We start from the raw sequence: 6,153 nt of genomic DNA, 5'->3' as shown, positions 1-6,153 counted from the left end.
CGCTGAGACTCTTGGGATGGAGTGAGATAGGTAGAGAACAAACAGCAGCTGATGGGATATTAGAGGAGCCTGCTAATTAAAGCTTCTGGCACACCTGTGTTCTACATACAATTTCATGTAGTTCAGACTTTTATCTCCCCGAGACACTTAGGAACACCTGTTTAACAGCCTTGATTCAGGTGTGGGAGATAAAACAGAAAGCCCCCGCCTTCCAAACCGGAATGCTTCACTCTTTCTGGGTGCATGCTATGGCCTTTTCTTTGAACATGGAATATTGCGCTCTCCTAAAGGAGTCTTTTTTTAAAAGACCGTTGGAAAACTTCAACATATACAAGAACAGAGTAATTACCTAACTCATTAACGACCTTTAACAATGACTGGTATTTTGGCAATCTTAATTGTCTATAGTACAGCTCTAACCATTTCTCCCCCAAGGAAGCAAATACCAGACATATCACTTCATCTATGGATTTTTAAGCATGTATCTCTAAAACATAACTTTTCTTTGGGGAGAAGAAAACTGACCACAATACCATTATCCCACCTTGAAAAATAAATTATTGCTTAATACCAAAATATCCAGTGTTCAAATTTCTCCTGTCTTAATGAATATTTATTTATTTTTATTGTTAAGTTGTTCAAATTGTTATGGAACCAAACTTGGGTCTGCTCACCTGTGGGCAGTAAACCAATTTACTGACACTGGGCTGTAGTGAAGGAAAATGCAGCATTTACTGTAAAGGTGCCAATACAAGGAGGATGGGTGGCTTGTGCTCTAAAACCCTGAAACCCTTGGTGGTTTTGCCTATAAAAGTCTTTACAGGCAAAATTTGGGGTGAGGGATGCAGTGTGTGCAGCTTCCTTCTGGTTGGTTGGTGGTGAGGTGCTCAGCTTGAAGTTACCATCCTCCACCAGGGTAGGGGCCTTAGTTCCTGCAGAAGAACTCAAAGATATTGTTATGTATATTCCCCAGGGCTGCACTATTGTTTCTTGACTGCTCCTCCCTTGTTTCTGTCCCTTGCCTGATTAGCAACTGTTTGAATCTGCCCTTTGGAACTCAGGGAAGGTCAAGGAGGCTGAATGAAGCCTGTTTCCTACAAACAAGAAACCAGAGACACAGAAAGGATTTGTACCCAGGAGAGCCCCACAGGGGCCCCACAGTTCCATTTCAAAATCAGGACCAAAATAAAAAGTAATCCTTTGCCATTGGTTGATATGTCTTTTAGATCCCATCAAACAAAGCCTTTCAGGTCAAGATTACACCAGGAATTGAAAAAGTTTCATGTATTATTCATTGCAGCAAAGGGAACACATACCACAGGGAATCAAGGAGAGTCTCAGTAAGAGGGTGTTAGGAAGATTATTATAGCATCTGGGCTTTGGATGATTTGGGAAGAGTATTGGGAGTGCCAATGGAAAATTTGGTCATCTTTTTAAACTAAAGCCTCAGAATGAATAAACATCAATCATTTTGGATTATTTAGCCCAGGTGTTGCAGTTATGAAATACATCAGGTATGAATTCAAGAAATAGTTGAATAGGAAGTTCTCAATAAATGTGTATGCCCATAGTTTCTCATATCCAATAGTTTGAATGAAGCACATAATCAAAAATTGTTTCCTAATTTAAGGATGCAGTGAAAGTCTGAAAACATTTCACAATAGTTGATTTCAACTCAAAGTGACTAAAACAAGTCTTATGAGATAGGAAGGGGGCAGGGCACAACCTTTAAAAGAATGACATAGCTGTTGAGGACATGACATAATCTGGTTAGAACCAACTAGGTCCAAGATCGTGGAGTAGACTTCCACTAGACCTTGAGCCTCAGTATATGCTCATTGTAATACATCAGCAAGCTAAATGCACAGCCACAGGTTCCATGACAGTTCTGAGGCAGACCATAAAAGGCCAAAAGTGGGCGGTAGCCCAATTCCTGGAAATCTCTGCCCCTTCCCCAAAATAGTTGGAATAATCCTCCCACTCATTAGCCTATGAATTACCCACCCCTATGAAAATTGACAACCGCGTACCCTGGGGCCTCTCTTGCCTTCTGAGATGGCCTACACTCTTGAGTGTGTATCTCCCTAATAAACCTTCTTTCCCTTTACTATGGCTTCGCAGAGCCAAGAACCCACACTTGGTGGCCGTTCCAGGGACTCACCTGAGACCTGGGATTCAACCATCCTCTCGTGCCCCACCTTTTTTTCCTGTAATATCAGGACAAAAGGAACTGAAAAACCAAAATCTTAAAATGTTTTCAGTAATCACATTGATGACAATACTATTTTTTTAACTAATTAATTTATTTCATATATTATTATTTTGGCTGTGTTGGGTCTTCGTTGCTGTGCATGGGCTTTCTCTAGTTGCAACAAGCGGGGGCTACTCTTCATTGCGGTGCACGGGCTTCTCATTGTGGTGGCTTCTCTTGTTGTGGAGCATGGGCCCTAGGCATGTGGACTTCAGTAGTTGTGGCATGCAGGCTCAGTAGTTGTGGCTTGTCGGCTCTAGAGCGCAAGCTCAGTAGTTGTGGTGCACGGGCTTAGTTGCTCTGTGGCATGTGGGATCTTCCTGAACCAGGGATCGAACCCGTGTCCCCTGCATTGGCAGGCAGATTCTTAACCACTGTGCCACCAGAGAAGTCCGATGGTGATACTATTTTGTTTGTATTATTGTTTGAAACCCAGTCCCCCTAAAAAACTGCGTTCTCCTATCAAATTTATGATTAACCTCTCTATCCAAAACTATTGCCTTTCTTGTTCTGCTCCTGTTCCCTGAGAACTGAGGAGTATCAAAGAAAAGGGGGGATTGAAACTTAGCAGGACTCTGTGTGGCCTTCCCAGGTACAAAAATCCCTCTGTGTCCCCTATTTCTTGTTTGTAGGAGAAAGGCTTTAGTCTCCTAGGCCTTCCCCAAGTTCCAAAAAGCAGACTAATTAGAGAAGTGAGGGAATGCAGAAACAAAGGAAATCAGTCAACCAAGAAAAGTAATAATATTGAATAGCTTAAACAATAGAGTTACAGGACTCCTAGTTCCCCCTGAAGGGATATACATAACAACCTGATACCTTTGTGTTGTTCTGCAGGAACTAAGACCCCTTCCACCCAGCTGGAGGATGGTGACTACATGCTGACCACAAGTACATTGACCCAGACTGGTTGGAACCAGAAGGTTGATGATTAAGATTCCCAAAATATCATCCTGATCACCAACCAACCAGAAGAAAGTCCACAAGCTGATAACACACCCTGCAACCCTCACCCCTAAGGCTGCCTTTAGAAACCTTTCCCTGAAAGCCATCAGGGAGTTCAAGTCTTTTGAGCATTAGCTGCCCATTCTCCTTGCTTGGCACCCTGCAATAAACTCTGTACTTTCCTTCACCACAACCCCATGTCAGTGGATTGTCTTTGCTGCACATGGGGCAAGTGAACTCCAATTTGGTTTAGTAACATATTCTAAGACTGTTGCATGTAATGTGGGATAAAGCAAATGAGTGATTATACTGGTGTCAATGGGAATCAAACTTTTGGAGGAGGAGAAAGGAAACAGATTTAAGTTAATGTATTAAAAAATACATCATAAGGAAGTATTTTTCTCAATTAAATAAACAATTAGAGGTTGTTTGGCCTGAGGCAACCCAGCACTGGAGCCTGCCCGGCTCTTTGGTGGGGCTGGTGGCAGACTCTGGGAGGGCTCCGGGGAGTGCTTCCCAGGACTAATGCTGCTGGTGTCCTTGTCCCCACAGTGAGACATGGCTACCCCCCGCCTCTGCAGGAGACCCTCCAATATTAGCAGAAAAGAAGAAGAAAAGCTCATCCAAGAAAAAGGTTTCTGTTTATTTAGAAGACACAGACTAACATTATTATGTGGAAGCTGAAGATTTCCAGGAACAAGAACCCTGAGATAAGTTGGAGTTAATGAAAGCTTTTCTTTGGCTTTTGCAGTTGTGACCTGTCTTCCAACCAGCTCTGCAGTATATAACCACCTAGACAAGCAACATTCCTCTGGAGCCAGCATAGGGCCCTTCTTGAGCAGATACCACCAGACTCACACACAGCCCTGTTACTAAGGTTTTATTTAATTTCAGAGTACGAATATTGTATTTTTTTCAAATGCTTATTAGTTTTTATATACTAGGAAGCTATATTTTTGCCCTTAAACACTCCTTGTGGATTATGACTTGTATACACATATATTGGCATCAAATGAGATAAAAGTCAACTTGTCTGTCATAACATTTCCCTTAATATATTAGTTTCCTTAGAGCAGCATTCTTGCTACTAAAGTTAACATGTTTATTCTTTCTTTCTCACACTCTCAGTTAAAAGGTGAGCTAATTCTCCCAACTGTTTTTGATTGATTAACAGAAAATCCTAAATTCAAACTGTTAAAGAACAGTTTGATTTTTGTGGCTCTCCTCAAGTATGTGACACATCTTATTTTATTGAATTTCTGTCAATACCCTAGATGGCAGGTTTTTGTTTTTGTTTGTTTTTGGTCAATTGATCCAAGGTTTACAGTAGTACAAGTCTAAACCACAGAGCAACTAGGGAAGGTTACATAAATGCTAATAGATTGACAAATGCCACCTCAAGATGAATTGCTTGTCACCTTTTCTCTGTGCTGTGACAAGCAATCAACAGCTCAGATATTTCACAAGCAGTGAATGACTGTTTAGCTTACTATAGTTTTTCCCCCAATTCAGTTATTTATAACAAAGCAAAATCTATGCTCATTTGTAGACTGGAATCATTAAGCAGTTAAATGGAAGGTTTCTGAGGTAGTATATTACAATTTAAAAATTTAGGGCTAGTGAAAAAAATCAACCCTAAATGATAATAATTTTGTATAGTATTATACAAAGCTCTAACAACTAGAAGAGAGTATTTAATTTTTTTTTCTTTCTTTTATTTATTTTTTAATTCAGTTGCTTATTTGGGGCGAGGATTTGGTATGGGGGCAAAGAAATACCAAAACTAATGGAATGAAACCAACTTTATTATTTTTTTTCTCTTATACTAGATAAAACTAGATAAAACTAGATAAAACAAACTTTATAAGTAGGTCATGGAAAGAAGAATGCTTTAAAAAAAAAGTGTCTAGCCTTCCAGTATTGCAGCACTTATTTAAAGAATAGAAAATATCGAAACATTTAGGAACCTCTCCCCCTACCCCCTGCCCCCCACATCTTTACAGCTTGATGTTTTCAGTTTTTACCAACTAGGCTGAAGATGTTATTTCTTTTAACAAACTGGAATTTCCAAATAGTTTATCTGTATTTAAATATAATGAACTTTCATATTTTTCCCAGTACTAAAAAAAAAAAAACACCTAGTATAATTTACATATGAACCTTGATTCTGACATGCATTCCATACCTGTCTCATTTTGCCTTTTATACTGTCTGAAAAAGTACAGTTTCAGTACCCAGTTTTAAAACTAAAGATTAGATTTAAAGTCTATATTACCTTTCACATTTTCTATTTTTCTCTAAAATTCAACCTTTGAAAATATAGTAACTGGATATTTCTTCAAACAGATGGCCTGGGTGATGTTCCATAAGCATAAAGAGGTAGCTAAAAACTCATGGAAGGTGTTTCCAGCAGAACTTGTAGCTTTTGTGTCTTGGCTAATTATTCAAGTGTTAATATAGCTCTGCTGTTCAGTGTCTTTTACTTGAAGAGAACTTTTGCAATTTATTTTTTATTGTGCCTTAAACACTATGTAAATAACCTTCAGTAAAAAAGCATTACAATTATTTAAAAAAACAATTAGAAATTCTTTGCAACAGTAAATTAGAGAAATATCACAACTATTTCAATAGAATTTGATAAAATTCACTTCATTAATTACAAAATTTCTCAGCAAACTTAGAAGGAAATTTCTATAAGCTGATAAAAAGCATCTAACAAAAAGTATAAACATCATACTTAATTTGAATCATTGGAATTTGAGGAAATTCCCATTTCAGTCAGAAATAGGTCTAGCATTCCCACTCTCACTGCTCCTATTCAGCACTGTACTAAATTGTACAACTGTGCACTGTACCTAATGAATTTAGTAAGACATGAAAAAGAATTAAAATGGATAAGTACTGCAAAATAAGAAACAAAACTACCATTGTTTGCAAACAATATTATCGTATACATAGGA

This window comes from Lipotes vexillifer, unplaced genomic scaffold, assembly GCF_000442215.2.
Source record: "Lipotes vexillifer unplaced genomic scaffold, Lipotes_vexillifer_v1.1 scaffold808, whole genome shotgun sequence".
NCBI lineage: Eukaryota > Metazoa > Chordata > Mammalia > Artiodactyla > Lipotidae > Lipotes > Lipotes vexillifer.
Note: the sequence above shows the minus strand (reverse complement) of the source record.